General features: G+C 48.2%; 1 protein-coding gene across 9 annotated transcripts in view; it reads left to right on the top strand.

Moving 5' to 3' along the window:
• KHDRBS3 (KH RNA binding domain containing, signal transduction associated 3) overlaps positions 1-20,067 on the top strand; it is a 165,152-nt gene that overhangs the window by 133,780 nt on the left and 11,305 nt on the right. The gene's annotated exons all lie outside the window — the stretch shown is intronic.

Genomic DNA, 20,067 nt, shown 5'->3' with positions numbered 1-20,067 from the left:
ATTCCCAAGCATGAATGTAAGATTGTCAGTTCTTAGTTTTAAAAGTTGGGAAACTAACACTCAGAGAATTAGAGCTTGACCTGTGTCAAGAGCTAATAAGTGGCACTTGGGCCTCCCTGCCACTTTGCTTTAAGATCAAGCCCGTATTCTTTTGCTTAACCTCAAAACAACTAAGAAAGGAAAGATCAGTCCCTATAAATATAGAGGATACCAGAATCCCTGTGTTGGCCACACGGAGTCTTCATGCCTGATGTCCACACGTGGCGGGAAAGAGCCGCCGAGCAGAGGCGCGCTTATGGCGAGAAGTCAGTTGCCAGCGTCAGTTCATCCTTGATGTTCTTGGGAAGACCTGAGACTTGTCACTGAGGACCGTGGACTCAGGCTGGATGTGAAAGCAGAGTCCCCTGGGGAGACGTCTGCCTGAGAGCATCGGGAAGATGGCCCGGTCTAAGCCCAGCCGCTCACGGCGGTGGCGGTGCTGCCGGGAGTGGGCATCCCGGGGGGAGGGCTGGCACCAAGTGTAGACCGCGTGACAGCGTTTCCGAAAAGGGGCTTGTTGGTGATCACACCACCAGCTGTAGGTCTGTCCTCCAGGTGTCTTTCCCTGTGCTTCATACCTTCTTAAAACGTGTTGTGATTAATTTTAGAATAGGTTTCATCACAAATTCTGCCCTCTTCCTAGTGAAAGGAAATGATACAACTTTTCTAATTCTTGACTCTTAAAAAGTAGTCATATGATTTAGCTGCGAAACCACCCAAACCTGGCTTTGAGTCCCAGCTCGGTCGTCCCTTGGCCGTCGTCATTTCTCTGCTGTTCCGTGATGGTAAAAACATCTGACTCGGGAGCTTGTGATTAAATGCGACGGCAGATGTACAGGGTGGGAGTTCAGTAACTGGCTGAGATGCGTGTACTGGGTGGGCGCCACCTGCCGCCCTAAGCATTTTGCAGCCTTAGCAGCAGGTTACGATGAACCTGGGGTGATAGGAGAGGAACCCGAGGCACAGAGTTTCTGGAACTTCCCTCAGGTTATGGAAGAGTAAGTGCGGGGCAGGCACTGCGCCCGGCGGCCTGAGCCCTCTGCCTGCCTCTGGAGCTTGTTCTGTCGGATTCGTTATCCCAGCTAGAAGCTTGTCCTATGGTTTTTTCTGAGGAAGACGCCAGTCAATAAAATCTCAACCGCTCATCTGAATAAAATCGTAGGTGCCATTCTGATTCCCCCTTTGTCAGGTAAAAGTTTACCGAAGGCCTCATGTAATTTGATTGTTTAAGAGTGTTAGATCATTGATTATCATTGATTAAGAGTCTTAATCAAGTGTCTTAAGGTGTTTAGAAACAGACTTGCGGTCAAAGCGTGAAGTTGCTTGTGAGGAATGACTTGGCGTGGAGAAGGTCGGTCATCGCACTTGCGAGTCTCAGAATCTGGTCAAACCTCACCTGCTCGACTCTCAACTTGAGAAGCTGAAATAATCCAGACATGACGTAGATTGTGTGTTTTCCCTTAGATTTGACATTGCGAGGAGATGTGTTCTCCCAGAAAGCAATTTACGAGTGTTCATCAAGAGCCTTCAAAGTGTTTATAACCTTTGACCCAACATTTACTCAGTGTCTGAACTTCGTCTGTAAGGAGTTTTTGACTGTAAATATATCTAAGACCTCTTGAAAAAGAATAAGCAATTTGGGGCAATGTTCAGGAAAAGAGATAGGACATTTTAGACGTGGAGCAGAAAGACTGACACGTGTCAGCTTGGCCAAAGCCACGTAGCTAAACGTGTACCTCCATTAAGGCTGAGGCAGGACTTGGTTAGCGAGCGTGAAGGGCTGGAAGGCCTGCATTTGCATCGCAGCTCTGCGCTTGCTGAAGTTGGGCTGCCTGCGCTGCAGCCTACTGGGCTGTAGACCGGGGGTGGCGGGGGCAGCGACCACCTCTTAGGTTGTGTAGTGCTGCGCGGGTTCGTATATGGAGAGCACCTGGTACTTTGTGAATGCTCAGCATTAGCTCTTACCATTAACAGTCTGCAATTCGTTTTCTTTCTTTCTTTTTTTTTTTTTTTGTCTAAAACCCTTGGGGCTAAGTGTCTTGGCCTCACGCAGTGGGTTCAGGATCCCATGTTGCCGTGAGCTGTGGTGTAGGTCACAGACGAGGCTCAGATCCTACATGGCTGTGGCTGTGGTGTAGGCCAGCGGCTACAGCTCCGATTCAGCCTCTAGCCTGGGAACTTCATATGCTGTGGGTGCGACCCTTAAAAAAAAAAAAAAGGCAAAAAGACAGAGTGTGGGCCTGTGGAGCTTAATTCGGGTGGTGGTCAGGTTTGAGTGTGGAGGTCGTGTTCAGCTGCTGTGAGACAATGAAGTGAGACTTGCGGAAGGTAAGCGTTTGCCTGAGGGTATGTCTGTGGGAGCAGCGGTCTCTGCAGAAGCCCTCTGATGGGAGCATGTCACGGGTTCTGGAACCCTGAAAGTTTTCATTTCTTCCATCTGTAATATAATTTCAAGTTCTCCTCGTAGAAAACTTGAGATTTTTCTTCGGAATAAGATATTTTTGAACAATTTGGAACAGAATGGTTTCGGTGTCTGAGACTCTGTTGTAATAACTTCTTCCTGTTTTAAACTAATCCCAGCGGGATTACAGGCGCTTGCAGACTGCACAGGAAATGACAGGAGGAGGCTGTGGCAGGCACACACCGAGATCGGCTCCCCCTGGTGTCTTGGCCTGTGGCAGCTTTGGTAGGCGGAACAGCGGCTCTCAGAGATGCCCGTATCCTAATGCCCAGAGCCTGCGGATGCATTCCCTTACCTGGCAGAAGGGACTTGGCAGGGGATGGTTAAGATATGAGCCTTGAGGTTCTTTTTGCATGGGCCCATTGCAATACAAGGGTCCTTAAGAGTGAAGGAGGGAGGAAGCCAGAAGTATCAGAGGAAGATGTGGCTGAGAGATGCAGTGTTGCTGCTTTTGCAGGTGGAGGACGAGGGCCATGAGGGAGGCAGAGGATGTGGGCGGCTTCCGGAAGCCAGGACAGATAAGGTCTCGCCCAGAGCCTCCAGAAAGGAATGGGAGCCTGCCAGTTCCTCGATTTTTAATCCAGTGAGACCCATGCGAAACTTCTGTCCTGTAGAACTGTCCCCTTAGAAAGTGTTGCTTAAGTTGCTAGGTTTGTGGTCATTTTGTTACAGCTGGCATACAAAACTAATACAGCAGCCAGTAGCCTGACAGAAGAAGAGAGATGTCCTGTAAAAATGCAAATCTTACTTATCTCACTCTCTCTGTTCTTTTGCATAAACATTCAGCATCAATTATGAATAACGGTTATTCACTAAGAAAATATAACCCAGAGTCAAGAGAAACAGAGAGCCCAGGTATTACAGTTGTCAGAGTTTTAAAATTGATATGTTTAGGAGTTCCCGTCGTGGCGCAGTGGTTAACGAATCCGACTAGGAACCATGAGGTTGTGGGTTCGCTCCCTGGCCTTGCTCAGTGGGTTAACGATCCAGCATTGCCGTGAGCTGTGGTGTAGGTTGCAGACACTGCTCGGATCCCACGTGTGGCTCTGGTATAGACTGGCAGCTACAGCTCCAATTAGACCCCTAGCCTGGGAGCCTCCATATGCCGCGGGAACGGCCCTAGAAAAGGCAAAAAGACAAAAAAATAAAAATAAAAAAATAAAATTGATATGTTCACTGTGCTAAAGGATAGTGTGTGAAAGGGCGGACAGCATGAGTGAACAAGTCAGAATCCAGCAGATGGAAACTCCAAAGAAAGAGGCCAATGGAAATGCTAGAAATAAAATATTATAATATCAGAGATGAATGATTCAGTGGACTTACTAACACATCGTACTCTGCAGAGGAAAAATAGGAGAACTTGAAGACAAATTAATGAAAAGTATCCAAACATGCAAACAAAGAGAAAAAAAAAAAAGAGTAAAAGGAACACGGCGTGTGAGATCTGCAGGCTGGCGTAAAACAGTCTAGGCTGTTGTTGGAGCTGCAGAAGAGAGAGATGGTGGGATAGAAGAAGTACTTGGGCATTTCCAAAACTAACCCCAAAACACCGTCTCACAGATCCACAAAGTGCAGAGGACCCAAAGCGGGAGAGAGATGAGCAAAAGCGTACCACCGCCTAACGTACAAATTGCTGTAAAACAAAGGGAAAATACTGAGAGCAGCCAAAGGAAGGAGACATAAAAATATGCCATCTTTTACAGGTATTTCTCATTTAGCATTATGTATTTGAGGTTCAGCCACATTATAGCTTTTATCAGAATTTCATTCCTTTTTATTGCTCGGTCGTTTTCCATTTACGGATCCACGTTCTGTTTATATATGGACCAGGTGATGGACACCAGGAGTTGCTTTCACTTCTTAGCTATTAGGAATTATGCTGCTGTGAACATTTATATGCAAATCTTTGTGTGGACTTGTGTCTTCTTTTCCTTTAGATAGATATTTAGGAGTGGAATCGCTGAGTCAAATAGTTAATTGTATGTTTAACTTTTTAAGAAACTGCCAACCTGTTTTTCAGAGTGCTTCTACCATTTTAAGTTCCCACCAGTGGTATATGAGAATTCTTAAGGGTAATTTTAACAAAAATGTTCAAGATCTCTGTCCTGACAACTATTCCTTAAACACTGCTTATAGGAAGTAGTGAGGACCAAGCTAAATGGAGATACCCCGTATTTTTTAATTGAAAGACCCAGTATTCGTAGAGATATCAGTTCTCCCTGAAATTGTCTGTAAACTCATGTAACTCCAATCAGGACCCATGCAGCCTTCTCTGTCTCTGTCTCTCTCTTTCTGTCTCTCTTTTTTGGTGCAAAATGTCAAGGTAATTCTAAAATACATGGAAATTCAAAGGACTTAGAATAGACAAAATAAATCTTGATAATGAAGAACAAACTGGGAATTCTCGGCTGACTTGCAGATGTATAAAACCACAGCAATCAAGACAGTGCAGTACTGTGAAAGGAGAGGCCAGATCAGCGAACATCCAGAGACGGACTCGCGCTCATTTGCTTTCAGAGGCACCAGCGCAGTTCAGTGGGTGAAGAATTGTCTCTCCTGTACGTAGCGCGGTAGTGATTAGCTCTGCGTGTAGGTGGGGATAGCCTTTGATTCCCCCAACACACACACGCAACCCTCAGGCCATTTACAGATGTTAATTTGAGGTGGTTCGTAACTTCAGCTTAAAAGTTAGATTTGTAAAACTCCTAGAAGAACGTGTGGAAAAAGACGCAAATCGTAGAAGAAAACCATTTGCAAATTTGACCTCATCAAACATGAAAATATCTCATACTCAGAGGACATCATGAAAAAATGCATCGAGAAGCCACAGCCAGGGAAGACGTGTTTACCGGCAGCACACATATCTGTCTGACAAAGGACTTTCATCTAAACTATGTAAACTACAACTCAGTAAGGAAAACCTAAAAGTATATATTCAAATGCCTGGGAAAATGAGCAGAAGTGCTCAAAATTAACTGGTCATCGAGGAAGTGAAAGTGCAGGTTGAAACCTCAGCAGGACGCCTGCAGTCCAGCTAACACGGCGGAAACAAAATTGTTGACACATAGTTACGGGGCAGCTAGAACTGTCATAGACACCTAAAAGGCCACACCTTGGGAAATCCGGCAGTTTCTCTGAAAAGTGAACCATACGTCTACTCTGTAAACCAGTAATTCCACTCCTCATGACTTTACCCAGAGACATGAGACCGTGTCTGGAAAAAGCTTTATGTAACAGTGTTGAGAGTAGCTTCATCTCTAACCTCCAGGAGCTGGAAACAGCCCTGAAGCCCTTTGCAGAGGGAGCAACTGTGATGTATGCATTCAAGGGAATGAATGCCACTCAGCGATGCAAATGAGCAAAGACAAGGTAGCTGCAATAACAGAGAAACAGTAAGAAAACTTTTAAAACATACTTCCTCCAAAGCACTCGGTCTGAGTGCCTTACGGTTTAGGCAGATGACAGGTTTTGCAGGCCCAAGAGGCGGAAGAAACGGGGATGCCCACCATGGGATAGGCCTCTCAGGGAGCTGACTTGGTGTGTGCTGATGACTCTGGTCCCTTAGGGCAGGCCTCGGCCTCCATTGCCTGGCGGGGTGGGCGGCGGGGACACCGGAGTACCAACCTCAGGTGGCGTTTACAAGCCACTCCTCTGGATCTGAGCGAGCACGGCCCTCTCCATACCCACGCGCACTGTGCTGGTCCAGCCTCCCCTTGCAAGCTGTTTCCTATCATTTATTTCTTCATGTTGCCGCTGGGATGAGTTTTTTTTCCCCACATGTATTATAATTATATGCTTTCATAACACCAAGCAATTTCCCTTCATAACTGCAGTTTTATATCGAAATAATTCTCAGATTGATGTCTGTCTTCTTTAAATTTCTTTACTGCCACAACCCCGGTTCCTAGCACGGTGCTTGAAACATGGAAAATGCTCAATCAATATTTATTGAATAAATATGGAGAGGTAGAATTTTACTTCGCATCAGTAATTTTAAAACAAAGTAGGCATTCCTGTCTGAATGTCACAGTGCTGAATTTGAATTTGACTGTAGTTAACTCTGGGTGGTGTGCTTTAAATTACTTTAATTGTACTTATTTGAAGAGCGAGACGGAATCATTTGATAGGCAGGTCGATGCAAGTGAAGGTGCTAACAGAGTCTCCAGAAAGGGTGTCGCAGGGGTGCTGACCGTCCTGTAAAAAGCCGGAGGAATTCCTTCTACGCTCCCTAAATTGTGTAGAGATCACAGTCACATTTTCTTAGGAGTAGACAATGGCTTTGAAAACTAACGTATGTGAAGTCTCCCAGAAAGGGCCCCTCAGGATAGCAAATTCAAGATCCCCAAACAAAGCTTGTTAACAAGTTAGCCCATGAAATACTGTAAACTGCTCATAAAATGTTGTTGGGCTCTTTTTTTTTTTTTTCCTGTTTAAACATTTCATTGAGCTTTAGTTGATTTATAGTGTTAATTTCTGCTGTACCACAGAGGGGTCCGGTTGTGCACAAACACACATCTATTCTCTTTCCGATTCCTTTCCCACGAAGGTTATCACGGAATATCGAGTTCCCTGCACTGTCCAGCGGGTCCCACTGACCGTCCACTCACATACCTCACTGTGCACATGCCGGTCCCAAGCCCCAGTTTGACGGGCTATCTCGAATGCTGCCGAAGGAGCCAGAGAATCCCGTGTTGAAAGCCCCGAGGCCTTGGCCCTCCGTGTGGTCGGAGGCGGCACTCAGAGAAGTGCCGGTAGACAGGCGACGGAGCCCAGCCGTCATTCGTCCTCCGTCCCAGAATCGCTTTGTGTTCTTTAAACTTGGAGGTACATGATTCGTTCTTTAGGAGTTAATGCTCAGCAGCCTTCCCAGGCTCCTTCTCACAGCACCTCACCCAGACCCTCTTCCCCCTCTCAAGACCTGCCCTGCAGTCTGTGGTGACAGTCCTGTCATGTTCGAATTTGTAGTTTTGATGCTTTCTGCAAAGACTTCTCATTAAGATACCTGGGAGGTCGTGATGATTTATGTTAATTCATTTTTTTTGTCTTTTGCCAGAAAGAAATATTATAAAACAATAGCTCTGTTCCCTTGTGTTTTTTGTAAGAAATCTTTGTTGTAAATGTTGGTGTTTCGGAGAAATTCATTCATTGTTGAGATTAATAGCTACATTAGAAATATTGAAGCTTGAGTCAAAGACAGGTCTAGCCTTGAATCCCAGCTCTGTCATTGCTTGTGTGACCTGGAGCCAGCCAGCACTGAATGCATTGAAACCTTGTGTGTAATTAATATAGTAAATGGCAAAATAGCACTGAGCTTACTGAAAATTGCAGGGAACTGCGCACGTAGAAAGAAACTATTAGTTGGTGGTGGTGGTGGTGTTAGACTCATATCGCTAACGGTGGTTCCTCACTCTCTCCGATGAACAGAAGTAGATGGTATAGCATCCACATAAGCACTCCAGGGAAAACACTACTCATTTCAAACCTCAGCTTTAATAATAGTAATAACAGCTGTCCTTGAAAATGAGCTTAATATATGGATGTATGTAACACATTATCTTATTTAAACCTCACAACAATCTTGTGCAAGATGTTTTTAAAAACTCTCTTACAGACAAGACAATTAGTGTTGCCCAAGCTTACGCGCAAAGTAAATGCTGGAGCCAAGATTCTGGTGTTTGACTCTGGAGCCTGGTTTTTAAGCACTAACTCTATACTATCTTCCAAAATGATTGTAGTACTAAGAGAAAGCTGCTGAAAAGTGAAGATGAGCATGTAAAGCACTGGCAGCGTCGCAGAGACAGCACGCCCGGCACCAGCGTCAGACCGTGTTGCCCTGAGACCCCGACCCAAGCGGGCATTCTTTTCGGGAGGGACTCAGGTGCGGGAGGAGGGAAGGGCCCAGAGTGAACTGAAAAGACACCTGTAAACAGAACTCTTTCCTTTTACCCTTTTATTTGTCTTGGAATATAATCAAAATGCATAGTTTTTTATTATATAGAGCCATCTGCCGTCTTTTAAGCAACTTTTGATAGAAGGGAATAGCATAGCAGAGGCCACCAGTGAGAGCGCAAACTCAGGCAGTGGCACCTAACACTGTGAAAGTCAGCGTAATTGGATATCCCAGCGCCAGAAAAATAGACACTCAGTCCCCTCGTTTCAGAATGCTTACGCTGTCTCAAAAGACTAAAGGGCTGGGGTGGTCTTTGAATTAACCATAAATTCAAATGTATGAGAGGCTTGTTCCCTCCCGGTAAGAATGTAAGCAGCTAGGGACTGAAGTGGCGTCTCTTTATATTTACTAAGGGCCCAGGCCACCATCGTCACCATCCTCTGGTGGCACTTGCCGGTGTCCGTCGGCGCAACTCAGTCTCATGGGGGCTGTTACTGCTCCAGCCGCCAAGCTGGGGCTCCGGCAGGAGGACAGAGCCTTGGCTCCTGGGGCTGCCCTGTGTTAGGTACCACTGCCTGAGTTTGCGCTCTCACCGGTGGCCTCGTCTGCAGAAGGGGCTGAGGTCTTTGCATTAATACATCATCACTAGCGCTCCCCCAAGGAGTCTTCTGATAAAAAAACAAAGGGAAGGTGCCTACGGGATAGACAACTAATACCTGTGGGCCCTTCCCCTTGAACAAGTTGGCTTTTTCCTTTTAGGTTTGTTTCCCTTTTTCTGAGACATACTGTATCCCTACAGCGAAACGCATAAACCCACCTGTCTGAAGCCTGTAGGTGAATGGTTCCAGAGTATATGCCCACCTAATCAAGGGAGTGTTTCCTGCACCCAGAGGTTCTCTGGCTTTTTTTTTTTTTTTTTTTTTTTTGACTCTGGGGTCTTATATCATCACCCCTTCTGTCCCCCCTACATTGTGTGGCTTTTCAGAATATCACCCAAACACATTTCCTGCTACTCTGAGACTGTAGCAATTGGACAGCAGAGCAGCGCACCTGGGAGTGAGAAGAACCAGACTTGCATCCTGACTCCCACACTGTCGCCATGTGACTCAGAGAAAGTGCCATCTTTCTGGGTCACTGCTTTTGTCCCCAGGGCAAGCTGGGCCTTACGCTGCTTGGAATGCTTTTTTTCTTCCTTCTGTCTGGCTCTTCTCTTAGGTGTCAGTTTAGGCCTTCTTCTTCCAGGAAGCACGCCTAGGCACCCCAAACTGGCTCAGACATTCCACCCCAGAGCTCCGGGCCCCTCGGGATCACAGCGCTCCACTGGCCTATTTACGCCTGTCCGACGTGTGCACTAGACCAAGCGCTTTTTATCACAAAGTCCAGATCCTCTTCACGGCTGCGGCCCCAGTGCCCAGCACATGCTGAGTGCTCCAGAAATACTTGCTGAACAGGTGTTGAAAGCACAAGGTATCTGAAACTTACCCGTTCCTACTAAGGGCATCTTTCTCAACAAAGTGTAAGAAATGCAAGTTTCTCTCTTCTTAAATGGTGGGAAGATGCTGTTTTTAACCGAAATGTATAAAATAGAGATAATACCGGAATTGAGTTTAAGTAGGAGAGCGTTTGTGCGGCGTACCTAGCACAGTACCCGGCTCCTGGTAGGCGTGCGACAAGGCGTGTCAGTGTGGAGTCTTGCTTGCCTGTGTCTCTGCCCAGCACTGAGCACCAGGTCCTAGCAGCTGACATAGGTCCTTTCACTTTGCCACCAGCCGCCGGGCCCATGCTCCCTCGCTGCTCACGGAGCCTGTCCTCCTGAGTTGTCTGTTCCAGGGTGTGGTGCTCTCCAGCTCTGTGGAGACCAGAATAAGAGAAAAGGGATTCTGAGTGTCTCGTGGGAGGCTAAGATTGGACACGGAACTTTCTGGCAGGCCTCTTCAGGAGCAGTAGTGTGACAGGTTATGCAGACTGCATTTCTGGAGGTCTTTGAAGGTGGAGAGGAAATCAGTCCTCTCAGGTGATCAGGATGGTTTAGCCTGCAGCCCAGAGGACGGGCCACGTGACTCCTCCGGGTCGATTGCTTCCCTTTGATCAGCCAGGTGCCAGTAAGTTCTTGTACTTTGTCGTGAGGCCGGGTTGAGAAGTGTTCGCCGCGGAGGGCGGAGACTCAGCTCTAAGTGCCAGGTCTCTGGTGGTCCCTGCTTCTCTGGCCCACCTCTGTTAGCATTGTAAGTCTTTTTATTTGGCCGCGTAATTGTTACATCCGAAGTGAGGCTTTGCAAACCTAATTACTGCAATAGGCTGGGAGTGGACACCAGCACTTACTCTGTACTAGGAGGCTCAGGCCAGGGAAGGGGTTTGTGTGTGCGTGAACAGACTCATGTAATTGTGGGTCATTGGTTGTCACCCCAGTCGAAGAAGACACAGCTACAGTCCTCACGCCCTGAGTGGCTGCTGCCAGCCACACGCTTCATCCATTCACTCTTGTTCGTATTTTGACTGAGCACTGTCTATGTTTCAGACCGTCGTAGAAATTGGAACTGAGAAAGATTAAGCCGCCTGCCCTGATCATACCACCTCCAAACGGAAGAACAGACTCAGCACCAAAGGGAGCCTTGATCGAGAGTCTGGGCTCCCTCCCCTTCCCCCCCCTCCCCGTAGTCCCTGAGCGACCCCATCCTGCCCTGTGGCCTTGAGCGCCTTTTTCCGTTGATGACTGCAGTCCCGACCTGTCTCTCCAGCCGCCTCCGGACTGACTCCCCTGGGAGGTGGAAGAGGGCCCCTCCCAGACTCGTGCGTCCCAGGCCACGTTCTGCTGGCTCCGTGCCCAGGGGCTCTTTCGGCCTCACACCTCCTGTCTCCAGAAACAGCAACACTTCCTCCCAGGAGCCGTGGGAATGTCCAGTGACTTCCCATCTTACTCAGGATAAAAACAAGAACTAAAGCCATTCGGTGGCCCGCGTGAGCCACTTGTGCCTTCCCGGGTCCCCTCTGCTCCAGCTGCACTGCCTCTCTGGTCCCCACCTGGGCCAAGCATGTGCCCCTGGAGGACCCTTGCCCGTGGTGGTCCCTTGGCCTCGGGTACTGTGTGTCCCTCAGGTGGCGTCCGCCCACCTCCAGTTCCTCCGACTCGGCTCACGCAAAGCCTCATTGGACGGGGTCAGAGGTTACAGCTTGATTCCGTTCTCCAGTCTCTTGGCTGTTCTGCTTCTCAGCAATCTTCCCACCATGTGCTTGTGTAGAACTAGTTTCTTGTCTGTCTCTCCCATTGTAATATGAGCTTTACAAAGTAGTGAATTTGTTTTGTATCTTAAATATTTTGAAATAGGTTGAATCCATGAGCGAGTGAATGAATGAAAGCACAAAACACTTGCCATCCCGAGTGTTTGGTTCAGGTAAATGGCCGTGACCATTGTAGGCGGCAGAGCCAAGACTAGCCAGGTGTCTGTTCCCTCCCTGCACTGGGCTGGGCAGTGCACTCTCGCAGCAGGTGCCGGCCTCCGTTCACAGGCGAAGAGTAAAGTGGACAGTCATTTCTTTTAGAACAAAGGCAAGACTTACTAAGTTGGGAATGTATTTTGCTTGTAGAATTTATAGAAATAGAAACTGTTATTAACGTCATAGGAAACTTCAGGTTTTAATATCCTCAGTTTTATAAAATAATGTAACTGTTAGTTTCATTGATTATTTTTAATTACTAATTTATTAGTAAGGAAGAAAAAGATGTTTTCTCATCTATCCTTTTAAAAACCTGTTGTGTCCCTGAAAAAAAGTGGGAGACAAATTTTCAGTTACAAATTTTAAAATATTTTTATGATGTATTTACTTGGTATTGACCCTTTTTTTTTTTTTTTTTTTTAATGTCTTTTTGTCTTTTCTGGGGCCGCACCTGTGGCATATGGAGGTTCCCAGGCTAGGGGTCGAATCAGAGCTGTGGCTGCTGGCCTACACCACAGCCAGAGTAATGCCAGATCTGAGCTGCATCTGCGACCTACACCACAGCTCATGGCAACGCCAGATCCTTAACCCACTGAGCGAGGCCACGGATTGAACCTGTGTCCTTGTGGTTCCCAGTTGGATTCATTTCCGCTGCGCCACGACGGAACTCCAATATTGGCCCATTTCTTAAATATGATTCCATTGTAAACTCAAAGCTTGACTCTTAATAATTTGAATAGGGAACAGGAATAATTCCCCAAATTGTTTTAAGTCCAATTTTCCACTTACTCCTTTTACTAAATCTTATTGCCAAGCCTAGAAACATAACCAAGTTATTTTTCTCCCCCCCTGCTGGCCTCAGGGTGGCTCTTCTAAGCAGTGGAATGTCTCACCGTCAGGTTAACAGTATCAACTCTGATCCGACCTTGACCTTCTATTTTTATGAACTGATAGCATTAGTGAACCTTTCTCCAGCGAGAGATTCTCTCGATTAAACTATACATTTTATCTGCCCCCATAAATTGAAATCTTACATACTCCAAGTATTGGCAAATATATAATTTTTAATTCCTAAAGAAAATTTGTTATTTATAAGCTCAAGTGCATGCTTGTTTTCTAGGGGCCAGAGAACAACACGTGTTGTTGAGGGAGGGAGGCTGTCCTCCTGCTGAATCACTTCCTCGCAGCTTTGGGGGGGTCTGCCTGCCTACGCCAAGTCTGCGTTTTCCCTGCCTTTTTGCCTCTGCCCTGGAAGATAGGGGGTTTTAATCCGGGTGTCACGTGGGGTCTAAGGCCTGCAGCTGTGACGCTGGGCCAGCTCTTTGGGGAGCACCTCCTGTCCTCACCACAGGGACGAGGGGACAGCTGTCTGGATGCGAGGCTCCTCCTTCAGGCAGGTATGTGATTCCAGCTCTGCCCTCCTCAGACGTGCTGCCTCCAGCACCCTTCATGCTTCATTCACGTTCTCAAAAATGAGCGAGGGCCGCGGGGCGCTCATACTCACCCCCTTCAAAACCAAAATAGCTGTTTAAAAATATAGCCATGGTCAACCCTTGTATGTTAACATAAATAGTGATTTTTCTCTAAAAATAGATTATCTTTTAAGACAGAAAGTTACTAGCAAGAACTGGGGCATTGTTTTGTATTTTTGCAAATCTCTCTGATGTCTGGCTTAATAGAGGCCACCCGGATGCTTATATCTGCTTCCGCCTTCGTTCTGATGTGACAGGTTGTTTGGGTTGAAGTGGTTGGACTGACAGAGATGTAGCTAGAAAAGGGGAGAGCATGTCGATAGCCTTTCACATAATTGTGGATATTCTTTTTTGGCAGGTGATAGTTTCTTAAAGGTTAGTTGCAGTATGGATTCCAAAACCACATCACTAAACTTTTCATACTCTGAGTTATGTGTGTTCAGTCCTTCAGTTTTTCCTATGATATAATAAGCATTTAGTAAATGTTTTCTAAAATATTAATTTTATCTTAATTACAGATAAGATTTTTTTTTTAAATGGAACAGGCCAAAATGACCAGGGGAAAAATCACCCCTTTTATTTTCAATTCAAATAGCATAGAACTTAGTAATTCAGCTTCTGAGGGGACTGACTACCCTTCCCCTAGGGGGAGAAGAAAATGACTGTCAGGTCTGGTCAACATTCAAAAAACATTAAGTGTCTGTGAGTCCTTTAGAGTCGGGGTGGGAGCAGCCTCTTGTTCACCTTCACCCTCTAATAACACCTACTCGGTCCCAAACTGCCTCAGCACTGAGTCCCTGCTGCAGACCTGGCCTTGTTCTGAGGAGCTCGAGGGGTGTCATGGAATGAAACAGACCCAAGACCCTCTCTTACAGGGCTCGTGTTCCTGTACCGCTAAGAGAACATGGGCCGTAAGTCTAAGTATGTAGTGTGGTGGCAGGTGGCAAATGCTATAGAAAAAGGAGAGCAGAGTAGGGGAGCCAGGGGAGCCAGGGAGGGAAGCACGGGTTTAATCTGAGTTGACCATCGAGGTGGCGTCGTTTGAGGAAAGGCTTGAGAAGGGGGAGGTCAGCCATGCAGGTATTTGAAGGTGGAAGCATTTCAGGCAAACAGAACAGCCAGTGAAAAGAATGACTTCACCCTTGTTGAGCTGAGCAAAGCGGACAAATCTGCTGTCAGCCAAGCTACCAGAAAGCTTGGGTGGAGCAGATGCAGGGAAAAGATTAGCGGTTCAGTGTCCTTTTGACCTTGTCGAGTCTGAGCTGTCTGTTAGACACCGAATTGGAGAGGTTAAGTGGGCAGTTAGCACATGAATGTAAACTTTGGGAGAGATGCTTGGACCGGAGCTATCCTTTGGGGAGGTTTTGCTAGTTACATTGTATCTAAAGCCAAGATCTGAGCGTGAGGAGGTCCTGGCAGAGTGACTGACAGTGAGCGGCCAGTGGTGCGGGCAGGAAACCGGGAAGTGGGGTCCTGGAAACGGCGTAAAGAAAGGTTATCAGGGAGAGCCTCGGGGTCAGGTCTGCCACAGCTGCTGACCGGCCACATGACGTGCCTGACAGCGGACCACTGAATTTGACAAGGGATGAAGCGTTTAAGAGCAGTGAAAGCAGAATCCTAGAGAGAGGGAGCGAGACTCGGGAGACAGGAACTCGTAGTCAGAGTGGAGTATAGAAAATTGAACCAGGGTGGGGGGAGATGGCTGTGACGACAAGATCCTAGGATGTGACCTGGCGGTTGATGGTGAAAGGAGACCAGAGGCGGGATCTGAGGACAAGAGTCGGCCAGGGAATTGCGAGAGCAGCTTGTTGAGGATTATCTGCCTGTGTAGGGAAAGCACGTGGGGCAGTGATACTGCTGGGACAGGCAAAGCTGGTGTGCGCCGCGTGATGGGCTGGAGGTGGCGGTCCCCGTGGGATGGGGGCTGCGGGATTGAGGAGGAGGAGAGGGCTGCCAGGCAGGCGTTGTCTCAAGTCTCCAGTGAGGAAGAACGTAAGAGAATGTCTGCAGAGGAGGTTGCGGGTGTGAGGGCCTTTGCCAGCGATGGCCCAGGAGCTCCAGGGAGCACAGTTAAAGACTTGGGTCGGAGGCGAGGACAGATAGGGAGTGGGCAGAACGTTACAGGTACTAGAGATAAAAGAGTAAACTAGTGGTCTAGAGTCCCCCGAGCTGCACAAATACAAGCAAAGACCTAACGAGATTAGCCCCAGTGACTTGAAAGTAGACGTTGCGTGGAGAGGCTTGAAGAGGCTGAAGAGATGCCAGACAGAGTTCCTTCTTAGTCCCATTTGTGCATTCAGGGTGATCTGGGAACTCAGAGTTTGGTCCTGCTCTTTCTTGGCCTCCTGTCGGTGGAGGGTAGACGGCCAGGAGGTGTGAACATGGACCCGGGGCTGCCGCATGCTCCTCGGCCGCTGGGTCTGCGCCCAGTGCTTGAGGCTGGTTGACGGAATCAGAAGCCTCCAGGAAAGCCAGGAATTCTGTCGAAAGTTTGGTCTTCCTCCGACCCAACATGGAGCAGAGTCTGGAGGACAGATAGCAGGCCAGGAGACACGGCCTCGGGGCCAGCGGCAGGAGCCCCCTCTTGACCTCTTGAGGGAGGGGCTGCCCCGGCCCCCTTTGATGGAATTGAGACGTAGTCAGCCTGATGTATTTTCTTGCGCAATGTTAATGTTATACTCTGTATCCATAAGTGAGGACATTTTTTAGTTTTTTCCCCTTTGCCATATGTTAGGTTTTAGTTTATCCTTGGGAAATAGGACACGTCTTTGGTTAATAGACATTTGAGGCGCACGAAATGAAATGTTGCAAAAGCAATTCAGATGGAACTGACAGGTATGAGAATGGGACTCAGCTGCTCCCAGCCTCTTGGCTTGATGACAGTCGTGAAATAAATAACCAGAAACGGGGGGAAATGATAGCAAACGTCAGTTTAAAGTTTTCACTTGTCAAAACAAAGATTGTCTTATCACCAGACCATTGCCCGGCCACATGATGCGACCTTTTAGCCTCCCGCTCATTGGAAAGCAGGCCTCAGCACTGACTTTTTATGCGGAACTGTGTTAGAGCACTCCACAGAGAGATTTCCAGTCTACACTGCTGCCAGCGCTGCTCACTTCATTTCATAAAGGGACTTAGTTTGGTCAGAAAGCAATTGTTCGACTCCTGTTTATTGGGCTCAGTCCCTGTCACTTACGGTTCCAAGTTAGACGGGGGGACCCGTCTCAGTAAAGGAAATTCTTTCCAGTTTTATGACGAGATCACTCTCGTTGTTTTCCCTGCAGCAAAGATAAAATGTTGAAGAGCATCGGGGTTTGATTTGTGACAGGAGCCATATTATGGTGTAACTTCTGACCTTTGGAAGGAAGGCCGAGGTTCACTTGATTTAGTGCGGAGTTTCTAAGAAGCATGAGCCAGTTTACTTTTGACAAAATGAGAAGTTATGTTGACTCCTTGTGCCCAGATGCTGTACATGAGCCATGGAGGCTGGGGCTCCCGGGCTCTGGGTGGCGTCTGGCGCAGGGGGATTTGGCAGGTGGAGGTGTGCTCAGACTGAGCGGGCGGGCAGCTGCCCCAGGGAGCCCAGGTTTAGACCCAGTGGCCTCGATCCATGTTTGACCATGACACTGTATCAGAAGTTTTGCTTCTGAATTTCTGTCCACAAGATCAGAAACATACTCCACTTTAACAACAGTTTCTTGTGTTTAGAGTCAGTAAATCTTAAGAGGTAGGGATGGCATTATTTTTTTGTAGTCACTTGTTTTTGCAGGATTTTTTTCCTTCTTGAATATAAACATTTCTCTGTTCCTTTTTCAGTTAGTCCCTCTTCTTGTCTTCTCACCGTAAATGTCTATAATGCCTGAATGGAAACTTAGGACTATAGAAGGGGAGAGAAGGAATTTGAGACCAGAGAGAGAACTAAGGGGCAGTGAAAATGCGCCATGATCGTATGGCGTTCGGTTTGGCGTGGACTCGGCTTTCTCTTTCTGAGCATGAAGGAGCTCGTGTAAGCCCCCAGGGAAACAAGTAGAACATTCTGGAAGAGCGACAGAGCGGGCGAGAATAAAGTAGGAACCGCTGATTAAGGTGGCCTCAAGCAGCAGTGTGTTCTGGGCTTTGAGTGTGGCTGCTGCTGCTGATCACAGCCTCGACCGCCCGTCTGTAAAAGCACAGAGAGATGGCGTAGATTCCTGAGGTGTGCCCGTGCAGAAGCTGGCAGGACAGCAGGGCCCAGCTCGTGACAGGCCATTTCTCCCACGCTCCCTTCTTTTGATAAAGGAAAATTTCATGTGTTGAAATACAAGGAAGTTATTCTGGCTTATCCATGAATTAGCATAAAATTCAAGTTAACCAACATAGCCTGTTTGCAGCCTACCAGACCTACAGCCTACATCTGCTTTAATTATTAACGAAAAGGGTACATTGACTAGAGTAAAAAATGTCCATGTTAAAAAAAATAAAGATTTGGGAGTTCCCGTTGTGGCTCAGCAGGTTAAGAACCCGACTAGTATTGCCGAGAATGAGGGTTCAATTCCTGGCCTCGCTCAGTGGACCTGAGCGTTGCCATGAGCTGTGCCGTAGGTCACAAATGTGGCTGGGATCCTGTGTGGCTGTGGCTGTGCTGGAGGCCAGCAGCTATAGCTCTGATTAGACTCCTAGCCTGGGAACCTCCATATGCTGTGGGTGCAGCCGTAAAAAATGTAATAGTACAGATTTATTTATTTATTTTTTTGTCTTTTTGCTATTTCTTGGGCTGCTCCCGCGGCATATGGAGGTTCCCAGGCTAGGGGTCAAATCGGAGCTGCAGCCACCGGCCTACACCAGAGCCACGGCAACGCGGGATCCGAGCCGCGTCTGCAACCTACACCACAGCTCACGGCAACGCCGGATCCTTAACCCACCGAGCAAGGGCAGGGACCGAACCCGCAACCTCATGGTTCCTAGTCGGATTCGTTAACCACTGCGCCACGACGGGAACTCCTCATAGTGCAGATTAAACGCCTCTCTTCCTGGAATGCCAGTGCAGGTCCTCCTCGGATACAGGCGTGGAGGCCATCCTGATGTGCTGTGTGCTTACTGGTCTGTTCCTTTTTAAAACCTTGAAAAAATCCCTGACTTGTTACTTAATGTCCTTTGTTCTGACAAGAAAACTGCTGAACGCCCTGCTTCTCTAGAGCAGTTTCCCAGAGGCATCTGGGAAGCGGGCTTCCGGGCTCATCCTCAGTTTGACTGAAGTAAAATACTTTTCTGTTCTGATTATTGATTATCTATTGACTATTTTCCTCAACACTTTGCACTGGGTTCTCTAGGGATGCCAGCTCCCACCTGTTTGAAAACCCCTGTAGCTCCCTGTGCCGTCTTGGGGAAAATGCAGCCCGCCACCTGCTCTAATAGGTCAGCTGTGGGAGGGACCGCTCTGTCCCCGGCTGTCCCTTTACAGGTGTAAAAGAGCCGGTGGGGCTGATGGCACAGTCCGGAGAGCTTATGTGTAATTCCAGGCCAGGGAGCCATCACCATAACGGGTGTGTGTGCCGTATTTAATTAACTTGTGAGGACGCAATTAAACCGGGATAACAAGGTCTGGCCTGTATTTTGCACATGGAGGAAGCATTTCATACTGAGGAATATTCTGGCCCAGGCCTCTCATCAGTGCTATTCACTCTGCTCAGTTCTGCTCCTCAGAGAAGAGACACTCCGTCTTCTGGCCCATGCCTGCATCTGTGCCTGGCACACACCACACCCTCTGCCCGGGAGGCCCTTGCTGCCACCCTCTGTCCACTCTGCTCCTCACCCATCCAGAGCTTCACCCCTGTCTCTGGTTCCTGCAGAGCGAGGGGTTCGTCTGGGGACCAGGAAAGGGGTGGGGAACAGTGGAAGGGCCATGAGGGGCCCACCCACCCCTCTGAGGAAGTGGCATTTAGGCGGGTGGGCGCTGACTTGGAAGAAGAGGAAAGAGCGTTTCTGGCAGAAGGACGAGCAGATGCAAAGACCCATCCCACGTGCTGGAGGCTCCACGGCACATAGCACCCGTCGCTTCTAGGCTCTGGTGACATTTACCTGGAATGTGGGAGGAGACCTGGTGTGCGTTTAACCCACAGTGTCCCCGGTTCTGTTCCCTGTGAGTTTAGACTGGCGTCCCGGCCATTCTGATCCACAGTGACCTTATCTGTGATGGGTGTGGTGGCTCTGCTAACTCCGGGCCGGGGTGGTGACTTCACTGGGACCGGCGCTGGCACCGCCAGGCTCACAGCGTGGATTTCGTCCTCTGTGTCGTGGCTCCTGCAGTGTTCCGCAGCTGAGCTGGATCATCTTCCACGCTGATTAGAACTTCTCACTTGATTGCATGGAGCTGGAATAAGGAGAATGTTTATTTCCAGGACTATCCAGGAAAAGCATTCAGGATGGTTGTTTCCCTGTACAATGAAGCAGAGCGGGAAGGGGGAAAGCCTGAGAGTGCGAGGAAGCTCCTCCTAAGAAAGACCGTGGTGTCCACATGGTCGCATAAAATCCAGATTTTCCCCCACTTTGTTCCTGTAAAAGATCATGCCTGATTCAGATATGCTGCGTGTGTCCCCTCTTTTGCATTATCCTCCAAGTGGCCATGGTGACAGCCTCCCTCCCTCCCCACATCTCAGGGAGGTCGTGCCTAGAACGGGGCTGTGTCCGTGCTTGGGAAAGACCCCTGCCCCGTGCCCAGGCTGGACCCCTGGGGCTTCCTGCACCCTGTCACCCTGGCCTCGGTGCTGGGGAGGAAGACAGCGAATCTCTGC

The sequence above is a fragment of the Sus scrofa genome, chromosome 4 (assembly GCF_054392235.1).
Source record: "Sus scrofa isolate SSC_HxYL_T2T_F1_AM1 chromosome 4, Sscrofa_HxYL_maternal_Yorkshire_Landrace_v2.0, whole genome shotgun sequence".
In the NCBI taxonomy this organism is placed as follows: Eukaryota; Metazoa; Chordata; class Mammalia; order Artiodactyla; family Suidae; genus Sus; species Sus scrofa.
Note: the sequence above shows the minus strand (reverse complement) of the source record. Positions and strands in the feature narration are given on the sequence as shown.